Source organism: Podarcis cretensis (genome assembly GCF_951804945.1).
Source record: "Podarcis cretensis genome assembly, chromosome: 5".
Taxonomy (NCBI): Eukaryota; Metazoa; Chordata; class Lepidosauria; order Squamata; family Lacertidae; genus Podarcis; species Podarcis cretensis.
In genome coordinates this window covers 11,098,664-11,111,797 of record NC_137174.1, presented here as the reverse complement: position 1 = coordinate 11,111,797, position 13,134 = coordinate 11,098,664, and the positions used below count along the sequence as shown (strand labels likewise).

General features: G+C 47.1%; 1 protein-coding gene across 2 annotated transcripts in view; it reads right to left on the bottom strand.

The window, feature by feature from the left end:
- LOC307215649 (cardiac-enriched FHL2-interacting protein) overlaps positions 1–8,332 on the bottom strand; it is a 32,252-nt gene extending 23,920 nt beyond the window's left edge. For both annotated transcript variants that reach the window (XM_079975095.1, XM_079975096.1), the window contains exon 1: positions 7,992–8,332. The gene's annotated coding sequence lies outside the window, so the exon portion shown is untranslated. The remainder of the gene's footprint in view (positions 1–7,991) is intronic.
- Between the last annotated feature and the right edge of the window lie 4,802 nt (positions 8,333–13,134).

Sequence of the window (13,134 nt, the reverse complement as noted above, 5' to 3'; positions counted from 1 at the left end):
GCCCCTTCCATTCATAGGTCATAACAGGGGCATAAGGGCTCTCTTTTATTGCCATCGCTTGTCAGTTGCAGCGCGGCCTTTGCTTTCATTGGCTGCAATGGAAAAAGGAGGTGAGGAGGAAGTGGGCTGACTTCTTATGGAGAAGCCAGCAGCCCCACAAGCTGTTGTTTTCCTTTGTAAGCGTAGCTTGATGTTCGGAACGTGGAAGTTTGCAAACTTGCGTTCTACCCAGGCATAAAGCATGCAACCCCTCCCAGTGTCCCTGTTTTCCAGGGACAGTCTTGGATTTACAGAAGCTGTTGCAGTTTCTGATTAGATCCCAGAATGTCCCACTTTTCCTTAGAACGTCCCTATTTTCTTCAGAGTTCTCCAACCCCTGAGCCAAGGGGATGAATAACTCTGCAATCTTCAGAAGACATCTGAAAACAGTTTTTTTAAAATGTTTATTGTTTTATTGTGTTTTTATGTATGTTGGAAGCTGCCCAGAGTACAGTGGTACCTCGGGTTACATACGCTTCAGGTTACATACGGTTCAGGTTACAGACTCCACTAACCCAGAAATATTACCTCGGGTTAAGAACTTTGCTTCAGGATGAGAACAGAAATCGTGCTCCAGCGGTGTGGCAGCAGCAGGAGGCCCCATTAGCTAAAGTGGTGCTTCAGGTTAAGAACAGACCTCCAGAATGAATTAAGTACTTAACCCGATGTACCACTGTAGTATAATAATAATAATAATAATAATAATAATAATAATAATGGAATAGGACACCCCTCTTTTCATCAGAGAAATGTTGGAAGGTATGAGCATGGATTCTAGATCAGGGTTGTCTTAAGCATATGTGGTGCCGGGGTACAAAGATCTGCCCAGCAGGCTCCCCCCCCTGCCGGTTGCCCAGTTCCAGGTGCGCAGGAGGGCGGAACCAGCCGGTCGCCTCAGCGTCTCGCTGGCTTGGTCGCCCCCGAACTCATGGCACAGAGCCGCCCACAGCAGAAGAGCCTGTCACGGCAATCCGACCAATGGGCAGGCTCTTTCCTAGACTCAACTCTTGGGCCCCGGACTCTTGGTCTGTGTGCCGGTCCCGAGGATTAACCGTGCGGCGAGGTCCGAGTCCAGTCCGAGGTCAAGGGTGCAATATGGAGGCTGCCCGTCAAAGCTGAAGCAGGGTCCAAGGCAGGGAGTCGGGTGAGGTCAGGAACTCTGGCAGAGGAGCAGGACAGGGTGCAGGCAGGAACAGGCTACCAACAATATTGCTCCCACAACCTGGGACTGGGCGGGCTGGCTTTTATCTGCCCCGAGACATAGGGCGGTCCCGGTCCACAGGTGACTTGCCTCTCCTGGCCTGGAGGTGAGCACTCCTCCTGCGAGAACTTAGTTCCCTCCGCCTCTCTGCCCTGAGCCTCTGCAGCTCAGGAGAGGCTGGAGGGTTACCGGACCCAGAGGCAACCTCAGCTTCCCCTGACGGGGCTGAGAGTGGAGCACCTGCAGGCAATGGGTCCTCAATCACCTCAGGGGCCAGAGCAGAGTCAGCTGGTGCCTGTACCTGAAGATCCAGCACAGGTGAGGACCCTTCAGGCTCAGGCTCCAGCCCCGGCTCAGCTGGTTCTGGAGGCGGGGAATCCTGTGCAGGCTGGGATCCCTCAGGTTCAGCCTCCGAGTCCGAATCCCAGGCCATCACAGCCTGGCACCCCTGAGAGCCTGGTGCCTGGGTGCCCTGCACTCCTAGCGCTTATGGGTAAGACTCTGGCTGTTGCTCAGTTTTTTGGCAATCTTCTCCCAAGGATAAAAAAAGCTGCGGGCTGGATAAAGGAGCCAACTCCTGGGGCCAAGATCCCTTTGCCCCCCCCCCCCCCCCCCCCGTAAAATATTTGATGGGCACATCATTCAAATGGTGTGTGTGCACGCAATGGATTATGCAGTGCAGGCAGGGCTTACCTGCGCCCCCCCCATATTTTATTCAAGTTGGCACCCCTGAGGCTGGAAGTTGATGAAAGGAAAGGTAGAGAAGAAATTTCATGCAAAAAGCCGTGTTGCCCTTGGGAAGAGAAACTTTATTTGCGTCAGCCATCGGCCATTGCAATAAAACAACGATATACAAAGAATAGAAATAAAAACTCAATGGTATAAAATACATTTCAGGGTTCTGAATCAATAGTCAAATAGTGGGTCTTATTCTAATTGCAACCTTTGCTGTCACCTTTCGCTATGTCGGGGAAATTCCGGACGTATGTGGCGAAGGTGGTATTATACAGGTGTGCTCTGTTAGGGACCTGGACCATAAAGAAGGCTGATCGCCGAAGAATTGATGCTTTTGAATTATGGTGCTGGAGGAGACTCTTGAGAGTCCCATGGACTGCAAGAAGATCAAACCTATCCATTCGGAAAGAAATCGGCCAGAGTGCTCACTGGAAGGACAGATCCTGAAGCTGAGGCTCCAATACTTTGGCCACCTCATGAGAAGAGAAGACTCCCTGGAAAAGACCCTGATGCTGGGAAAGATGGAGGGCACAAGGAGAAGGGGACGACAGAGGACGAGATGGTTGGACAGTGTTCTTGAAGCTACCAGCATGAGTTTGACCAAACTGCGGGAGGCAGTGGAAGACAGGAGTGCCTGGAGTGCTCTGGTCCAGGGGGTCACGAAGAGGTGGACACGACTAAATGACTAAACAACAAACAAGGTTTCTGTGCTGACTTACAAAGCCCTACACAATTTGGGACCAGGCAGTTTTGCCTTCCTCCATATCATTTGGCCTGGTCATGAAGCTTTCTCCCCCTGTAGCAACCAGAGGAAGGGGGAATTTACTGTCACAGCACCCTCTCTATTCAGCACCTCCCCTCTGAATTATGGCAGGCGGCCTCCATTGATGATATTGTGTTGCATGCTGAAAATTCGTTTATTGTCCTAAACATTGCTAGTAATTAAAACCAGTTGGATTTGGCTTTTCCATTTTTACAATTGTGATTATATAGGTGTTGGTTTTATTGTGTTTTTTTTTACATTGTGCTGCTCACCACTTTGCAATTCTTAAATGACACATGTTAGGAAATATGTTAAAATAAAGTAAAATAGTTTTCTAAGTTGTGTGAGGGCCAAACTTACATATACAGCAGCTCTCATAAGCCTCAGGTTTTTTCCTTACTGTGTTCAGCTCTTTTTGTTCATTGCACATAGAAGCCAGCACTTTTTCCTACATGCTCAGTTTGCCCTTGTATTAGCCAAACCCAATCCTTTACATCTAACATATAAAACCGTACAGGCAACTTGTGCTATTCAGAAGTAAGTCTTATTGAATCCAGTGGGGCTTACTCCCAGATAGGTGAGGGTAGGATCGCAGTCAAAGTCATTGTTTACTGTACAGTGATATCTCGGGTTACAAACGCTTCAGGTTACAGATGCTTCAGGTTATAGACTCCACTAACCCAGAAATAGTACCTCAGGTTAAGAACTTTGCTTCAGGATGAGAACAGAAATCGCGCGACTGTAAGAAGAACAAACCTATCCATTCTTAAGGAAATCAGCCCTGAGTGCTCACTGGAAGGACAGATCCTGAAGCTGAGGCTCCAATACTCTGGCCACCTCATGAGAAGAGAAGACTCCCTGGAGAAGACCCTGATGTTGGGAAAGATGGAGGGCACAAGGAGAAGGGGATAACAGAGGACGAGATGGTTGAATAGTGTTCTTGAAGCTACCAGCATGAGTTTGACCAAACTGCAGGAGGCACTGGAAGACAGGAGTGCCTGGTGTGCTCTGGTCCATGGGGTCACGAAGAGTCGGACACGACTAAACGACTAAACAACAAGTCTCGAGACACAGCGAGGGAGCAAAGTTGTAAGCAGAGCAGATTAATCTGAGGTCATGCCCTGCCCGAAACAGCTAATCTGACCATGCTTGGTTGCATGCCAGGCTTTTCCAACCTCATCTCTCCATTTTCTTGGTCCCACATGGTTCTCAGGAACTTTCAACTGAGCTCCAGTTATCGCCAAAGCAGACATAATCAAAGCAGAATGTACATGACGCTTAGCAGCTTGAGGCAGCAGATAGGGAGACATAACATGGTGTTTGGTTTCCCAGGTTTTGGCTCCTGCTCCAAGAATTCAGCGATTCCTTGGGTCAGTCACTGCCATAACCTTCAGCTTGGGTAAGCTGGCGGGCAAATATTTTGCCAGCTATCTGTTGGAGGGAGGGAGGGAGGTCAGGCTTTTTGCCTAATATGAATACACATCTTGAATGTCCTGATGATAAGTCACACAGAAGGGTTTATGAAGTTAAATTTAACTGTGTGTGTGTGCATGGGAGCACAGGCTGAAGAGGAGATGATTATTTTCTTCAATTGTTTGTCAGGCTTTTTGAGAAGCCTGACTAGTCTCTGTTGTCAAGGCCGCTAGCAGGAGAGTTCCCCTTCCCCACCAGGATTGAGCCTGATACTTTTTGCACGCAAAATCTGTGCCCTTAGGACCCCTTCCATCTTCTGGGCTGAGCACTGGTGCCTCCAGACCAGTTATTAGACCCAAACTGGTCACATTTTGAGGGAGCAGCAGTAGTTAGTGGGTTTGACACAGTACGGTTTTGAAGCATGCTGGGCTTTCTGTTGTTGCTGGAGTCACGATTAAAAGCTGCTAGTTGAAAAAGAGAAGGCTCTTTAATAGTTGTGTAGCAGACAAGCTCATACCCTCCTACATTTCTCCGATGAAACTAGGGACATCCTATTCTACAATAATATTAATGATAACCTTATTATTTATAACCCACCCATCTGACTGGGTTCCCCCAGCCACTCTGGGTGGCTTGCAACATATATAAAACATAACAAAACATTAAACATTTAAAAAACTTCCCTATACAGGGCTACCTTCAGATGTCTTCTAAAGGTTGTATATTTACTTGGCTCGGGGGGTCACATAACTGCATACCCTCCAACTTTTCTCTGATGAAAATAGGGATGCCCTATGGAAAAGCAGTTATGCCCTATGGAAAAACCTAGCAGTTCGAAAGCACCCCTAAGTGCAAGTAGATAAATAGGTACTGCTTTATAGCGGGAAGGTAAACGGCGTTTCTGTGCGCTGCGCTGGTGCTGGCTCACCAGAGCAGCTTCGTCACGCTGGCCACGTGACCTGGAAGTGTCTTTGGACGGCGCCGGCTCCCAGCCTCTTGAACGAGATGAGCGCGCAACCCTAGAGTCGGTCACGACTGGCCCGTACGGGCAGGGGTACCTTTACCTTTACCTTTATGGAAAAGCAGTACATTCCAGGATCAAATCAGAAACCGGGCCGGCTTCTGGAAATCCAGAACATTTGGAGGGTTTGCTGTAAATACCTCTTTTACAGAAATGTTAAGCCCTCTTTTTCAACCTGGGTGCCCTAGAGGTGGTGGCAATGACAACAGCCTAAATCAGCCCCTCTCCTAAATCAGCCCCTCTCAGGAGAGCCAAGTTGAAGAAAATGTGGGAGGGGCAGGTGTCACATGACACAGTGCACCCACACCATTTGAATGGCAATGCTTCCCTCAAATATCTTAGGGGTGTGTGAAGGGACCTCAGCCCCCTAGGAGCTGGTTCCTATGGCCCCCGCCAGAGTTGGAGGCTTGAGCTTGTTTTGGTGGCCATGGAGCAAGGGTGCTGGAAGAAGGAAGAAGTTGCATAGAATACCAAGGACCGACTAGAGTTATTTACTGGGTCATGGCTGTAAGGTTGGAAAAAAATGGTGCTCTTGGTGTCGAGGGAAAATGCCTGAAACCAAATCTTCCCCTTAGCCCCAAATCCAGCACACTGGGTACAGCTGCTGCAGACCAGGCTTCCTCAACCTTGGACCTCCAGATGTTTTGAGACTGCAATTCCCATCAACCCTGACCACTGGTCCTGCTAGCTAGGGATCATGGGAGTTGTAGGCCAAAAACATCTGGAGGGCCGAGGTTGAGGAAGACTCTCCAAGTGTCCCTGTTTTCCAGGGACAGACCTGGATTTACAGAAGCCATCCCAGTTTCTGATTTGATCCCGGAATGTCCCTCTTTTCCTTAGGCCATCTCCATTTTCACCAAAGAAATGTTGGAGGGTATGGAGTTATGTGGCCACCGAGCCTAGAAGATAAGTAACTATACAACCTTTAGAAGGCATCTGAAGGCAGCTCTGTAGTGGGAAGCTTTTTTAAAAGTTTTATTATGTTTTTATATATGCTGCAAGCCACCCAGAGTGGCTGGGTTACCCCAGTCAGATGGGCGGAGTATAAATCATAAAATTATTATTATGGAATGGGTAAAGGTAAAGGGACCCCTGACCATTAGGTCCAGTCGTGACCAACTCTGGGGTTGCGGTGCTCATCTCACTTTATTGGCCGAGGGAGCTGGCGTACAGCTTCTGGGTCATGTGGCCAGCATGACTAAGCCGCTTCAGGCAAACCAGAGCAGTGCACAGAAACGCCGTTTACCTTCCCGCCGGAGTGGTACCTATTTATCTACTTGCACTTTGACGTGCTTTTGAACTGCTAGGTTGGCAGGAGCAGGGACTGAGCAATGGGAGCTCCTTTAATAGGTAGAATGGGATGTCCCTATTTTCATCAGGGAAATGTTGGTGGATATGTGATAACAGATCTCATTAGCTGACTTGAGACTTCCGAACGTTAGCCTCCTTCTCAGGGTCTCCAGGACAAGAACTAAAGTCTCAAGGCGAGGTAATAGGAACAAGTGGGCACACTGTTGTCAGCTTGGCTTCTGTGCTTCTACCATTACTGCCCTCCCCTGCTCATCAGACCACATGTTGGTCCCATGACAGAGCAAGTGCTGTCCACATCTCGGCAGCTTCAAGCCCCTGGCCTACAAGGCACAACTCTCACACGATGCTCACTGTCTCTCAGGTTCTGCACTTCTAGGAGCCTGACAAGCCTAGCCTCAATGCCTTTCTAATCTTCCTTTCAGGGCCATTTTGGACAATGACCCTAAGCAACGTTGTTATTGCCACTCCCAAGCAAAGCCGTTGCCATAAGAAAATAAGAGTTTCCAACTGCCACCCTCTTGTATCTTGCTGCACTGGCAGAGAAGCAAAAATGTTTTTCTTGCTCATCACAGTAACTCTATATCTACACCATTTTGTGTAAGACTATTAGTTATTATAATTTCTATAGTGCAAGACACATTACGGAATACAAGAGGACAGGGGTTTCCATAATCTGCTTGTATATTACAAGTCGGAATAACGAAACACAGTTTTTGTGACCTCAAATCTTGGCATCTGGACCTCAGAGGTCCAAGCTGTTGAGGATAGCTTTCCTAGATTAAAGGGAATACCGTTGAATAGTCCCAGTAATACTATCCTCGCTTCATAGGTAATTAACTGACATAATCAAAACAAAATAAAAAAATTCCTTCCAGTAGCACCTTAAAGACCAACTAAGTTAGTTCTTGGTATGAGCTTTCGTGTGCATGCACACTATTTTGTTTTGACTATGGCAGACCAACACGGCTACCTATCTGTAACTGATATAAGAATATCTAACTGACATTAGACCAATGTCTGTCACACTGTGTGTCCAACAGCATTTTCCACACCCCAGTGTAATATACATCTGAGATTTATGAAAGTAAATCTTCAGCTAGAAAATAAACCTAAACATGATAAACCTTGCTGTGCAGCCTTGGTTCATATGTACTGACACTTGAACAGCCCACTCCTATGCACGTTTACTCAGAAATAAGTCCCACAGAACTTACTGCCCCTTGCTCTCACATATGTGCATGGAATCGTAGCCTTAATATCTTTACATTTGATTGCAACATTGGCTTGGATAAATCAGAGCAAAAATATCTATCCACCTGGAAGACAACTTCCCTGCTTTTCAGCTGAGCTCAAGAGATCTGGCCTGATTTTTTTTTGGGGGGGGGAATAATAATAAACTGTTTCGTGTTTCGCATCTGATCAGTTTCACATGATGTGCTTCCATGCTGCCCTTGCGCACACAGCCAAAAGCACACATCACAACACCCATGCAGTTCCTTGCACCTTACCTTCTAGATCCAAGTGTTTTGATCAGAGGCGGAGGGCCACGGTGCTGTCTTCAGCTGAGCCAGCTTCCCAGCACATTTATTTCCAAAGTAGTTCGCTTACCCCTCAGACTTCCTGTATGTAAGTCATATCCTTTTGTGTGAATGAGAACAGTGGTTTTTCGAAGTGGAAGCAGCCAAGTCTTTCCCACTCCCCTCAAGATCCGCCCAAATAGGTGAAACGAAGCGAGAAATCAAAGTCCGTAAAACATACTTAAATATATCTTAGGCAAGGAGGAACCAAGTGTAGAACATGGTTGGGGAAGAGCAAACATACGTATTGGAATAGCCGCGCAGTGTCAAGTAACAAGCAGGCACTCACAGGCTATTTTTACACACAGCTTCTCCGCTGGCAATGCTTCAAAGATAACTGAGTGACAGAATATAATGTTCTGCGATTGGCCAGCCCCCAAGGGTGATTCAAACCATAAACCGCCGCATTTTCATGCCATCGGGTGGCGGGCGCAAATGTTTTCATGAAAGTCATCATTAAAAATAATAAGCCAGAAATGTGCCCATGAGTTATGCACATGATTGTCTTCGTGGTGTCATTTCATAAATAGCCCATTTCATCATCAGGGCAGGACAGATGTATTGCGCGCTGCATTCTCCCAGACACAGCCCTGCCTGCCCTTCGGAAGCCAATAGAAAGAGCGGCTTTAATAGGAAAGACGCTCAAGCATTGAGTTTCATTCTGAAGGTTGCAGTAAAATATTAGATAATGAGTGGATGTTGCATGTCATCAGCAAGCCAGGCTTTGCTCTTGCAAATAGGAAACGGGCTGTTCCCAACCTGGATCAAAGCAATTAGGGAAGTTGTTAGCATTTACAGAAGCCATCCCAGTTTCTCATTGGATCCCGGAATGTCCTGCTTTTCCTTAAAGGTAAAGGAACCCTGACAGTTAAGTCCAGTCGCAAACGACCCTGGCGCTCATCTCACTTTACAGGCCGAGGGAGCCGGCGTTTGTCCGCAGACTGTTTTTCCAGGTCATGTGGCCAGCATGACTAAGCCGCTTCTGGCAAAACCAGAGCAGTGCACGGAAATGCCGTTTACCTTCCCGCTGGAGTGGTACCTATTTATCTACTTGCACTTTGACGTGCTTCCGAACTGCTAGGTTGGCAGGAGCTGGGACCGAGTAATGGGAGCTCATCCCGTCACGGGGATTCGAACCGCCGAACTTCTGATTGGCAAGCCCTAGGCTCAGTGGTTTAGACCACAGCGCCACCTGTGTCCTTGTATCACCCTAGGACATCCCTATTTTCCTCAGAGAAATGTTGGGGGGCATGGAGCTATCCAACCCCTGAGCCATCTGAAGGCAGCCCTGAATAAGGAAGGGTTAAAAAAAAAATCAAATGTTTTATTATGTTTTAATATATGTTGGAAGCCAGTCGGATGGGTGGGTAATAATAATAATAATAATAATAATAATAATAATAATAATAATAATAGGACTAAAGCAGCAAGCACAGACAGTATTACGTGCCTTAATCCTGCTTCTGTCATTATTATCTGGAATGTCATCTGCCTCTCAGAATCTCCTGTGGTGCAATGGGTTAGTGCATCAGGCTATTAACCAGAAGGTTGGTGGTTCAAGCCCACCCAGGGACAGCTGTGGGTAGAATTCCTGCACTGCAGGGAGTTGGACTAGATGATCGTCAGGGTCCCTTCAAACTCAACCATTCTACGATTCAATCCCCTACCTACCTCTAATCATGGCTGGAGTTACCTAAAGTTGTGTAGGAAAACAATATTGTTACATTCACCACACTCATTTGAGATAGAACACCTACCCAGGCTGGATTTCCTTGGGAAAACTCCTAGACTTGGAATGGTAATTTAGTCATTTAGCCCAACCCAGTGTGAAAGCAGGAAATCCTGATAGCTGGCCATACACCCTCTGTTCAAACTTTTATAAGGGTGAGCTCACCATTTTCTGAGGCAGTTTGTTTCACTGTCGAGCAGCTCCTATCATCCAGAGGTTCTTCCTAAAGTTTAGCCAAAATCCCCTTTCTAGGTCCTGGTTCTACCTTCTAAAAGGTAAAGGTAAAGGTACCCCTGCCCGTACGGGCCAGTCTTGACAGACTCTGGGGTTGTGCGCCCATCTTACTCAAGAGGCCGGGGGCCAGCGCTGTCCGGAGACACTTCCGGGTCACGTGGCCAGCGTGACATCGCTGCTCTGGCGAGCCAGAGCCGCACACGGAAACGCCGTTTACCTTCCCGCTGGTAAGCGGTCCCTATTTATCTACTTGCACCCGGAGGTGCTTTCGAACTGCTAGGTTGGCAGGCGCTGGGACCGAGCAGCGGGAGCGCACCCCGCCGCGGGGATTCGAACCGCCGACCTTTCGATCGGCAAGCCCTAGGCGCTGAGGCTTTAACCTTTAGCGCCACCTGCGTCTTTCTAGGTCCTGGTTCTACCTTCTAGAGCAACGGAAAAGTAAATTGTTGTCTATGTGACAGCCCTTAAAATATTTGAAGATGACTGTCATGTTGGTTCTCTTATATGGGCTAAATATACTCAACTACTTCAACTGTTCGTCATAGATTGATCTCCAAGCCTCCTCAGCATCCTTTTCACCCTTCTATGGGCACATAGGAGACAACACTTAGGGGCCAAGGTCCCTTCAGCCCCCACTCCACCCCAATTGAGGGGGCCAAAGCTGATGGGCATGTGCCATGCCTTGTGATTGATTATGCAGGTTAGGGCTTACCTGTCCCCCACTAATATTTTATTCAAGTTGGTACCCCTGTATGGCATGTCCCAGTCTCTCAGTATTCAGCTCAATAGAGCTGTATCATTACTGCTCTTATTCTGGGTGCTATGTCTGTTGATGCAACCTACATTATCATCATCATTATTATTATTATTATTATTATTATTATTATTATTAAAGGTCCGTATAGTAAAAGCTATGGTTTTCCCAGTAGTGATGTATGGAAGTGAGAGCTGGACCATCAAGAAGGCTGATCGCCAAAGAATTGATGCTTTTGAATTCTGGTGCTGGAGGAGACTCTTGAGAGTCCCATGGACTGCAAGAAGATCTAACCTCTCCATTCTGAAGGAAGTCAGCTCACTGGAAAGACAGATCCTGAAGCTGAGGCTCCAATACTTTGGCCACCTCATGAGAAGAGAAGACTCCCTGGAAAAGACCCTGATGCTGGGAAAGATGGAGGGCACAAGGAGAAGGGGACAACAGAGGACGAGATGGTTGGACAGTGTTCTCGAAGCTACCAGCATGAGTTTGACCAAACTGTGGGAGGCAGTGGAAGACAGAAGTGCCTGGCGTGCTCTGGTCCATGGGGTCACGAAGAGTGGGACACAACTAAACGACTAAACAACTAAACAACAACAACAACAAATTATTATTATTATTATTATTATTATTATTATTATTATTATTATTTGCTGCTACATGGCACCACTGTGTCATGTTTAGCTTGTGATCTTCTAAAAAATCCCTAGATCTTTTTGACACATGCCACTGTCAAGTGTAACTCACCCCCTATTTGTGCGTCTGAAAACCAAAATGCAGAAGTTTCTTCTAGAGTTATTTTTCTTAGATTTGGCCCCTCTTGTAAAGACTATGGTATTAGCTAGCCAACCCGGTTAGGTGTCAAATTTATACTGCCCTTCATCAGCAAAGAGTACAATCACCTAGCCCATATTTTACCAATTTGTAAAGAGCATGTTGTGGAGTCAAAAGCCTTGCTGAAATCAACATGAACTACACCTGGGCATTTCCAACAGAGGGTCAAGGTCTACTGCTCCCACACCTAATTCTTAAGGACGATGAATGATGATGATGATGATGATGATGATGATGATGATAATTAATAATAATTATCACCGCCAAACTGTGGAAGTTGTGACGATTTGCTATGAGGTAGGCGAAAAAACCAAATGGTCGGTGCCAATTTGCTCTTGCTCTCCAGGCTTCGTTTCGCTGGAGAGGCGCTGCACAGTTTTCCCTCTCTGCGCAGTGCCCCTTCAACAAAGCGGGAGGAGAAATAGAAGGGGCTTCTTTCTCCTGCTGCTTCGCTGAAGGGGCGCTGAGCAGAGAGGGGGGAGAATTCCTCCCCCCCCCCCGTTCTCCTCCTCCTATGCATCCTATGGTCCGGTGCGTCCTATAAAGCGAAAATACGGTAAATTTCTTTTTAATTTCTTTATTATTTTGTCTTTACAATGAAACCTACATTTTCACATGTTTTAAGTGAAAGAGCCTGGACGTAGCAGGACTTTAGCATGGACTGAGCCAAGCTGAAGAGTCACCACAGCTGTTTCATCAAGCCTGAGCTGTTTTAAGTGACGAGCTGCCAGTCAGCTCACAGTGGCAGCACTTAATGCTGGTGAAAACTAACCCTGAGTCATTAGATCAGTGGTCTTATATTTAAGCGATGAGACTACCAGATAACTGGGACGTTGCTCCTGTGTTCTGTCTGAAGGGCCAAACTAGATGTGATTGGAGCTGCAGTTTCTTGCCCATGTCTCTGCACCGTGAAACAGGAGGTTGGGGTGTAATTTTTGCAAGACAGCCATGTAAAGAGTGTCTGTCCCCTCTTTATTATTATTTATTGAATTTATATACCCGGGGGTCTCAGGGCAGTTCACAGAAGAAAATCAAGATATAAAACCACAAAATACCTAATAAAATTAAAAACAATGCCCCCCCCCAAAAAAACACATTTTAAAAGGGCATAGGATGCAAATTGGATCAACCAAAGGCCTGGTTAAAAAGGAATGTTTTCACCTGGTGCCTAAAGGAGTACAGTGATACCTCGGGTTATATACGCTTCAGGTTACAGACTCTGCTAACCCAGAAATAGTGCTTCAGGTTAAGAACTTTGCTTCAGGATAAGAACAGAAATCGTGCTCCAGTGGCGCGGCGGCAGCAGGAGGCCCCATTAGCTAAAGTGGTGCTTCAGGTTAAGAACAGTTTCAGGTTAAGAGCGGACCTCCAGAACGAATTAAGTTCTTAACCCGAGGTACCACTGTATAATGAAGGCGCTAGGCGAACTTCCCTGGGGAGAGCATTCCACAGGTGGGGAGCCACCGCAGAGAAGGCCCTGTTCTTGAGTTGCCACCTTCCGGACCTCTCGAGGAGGAGGCACA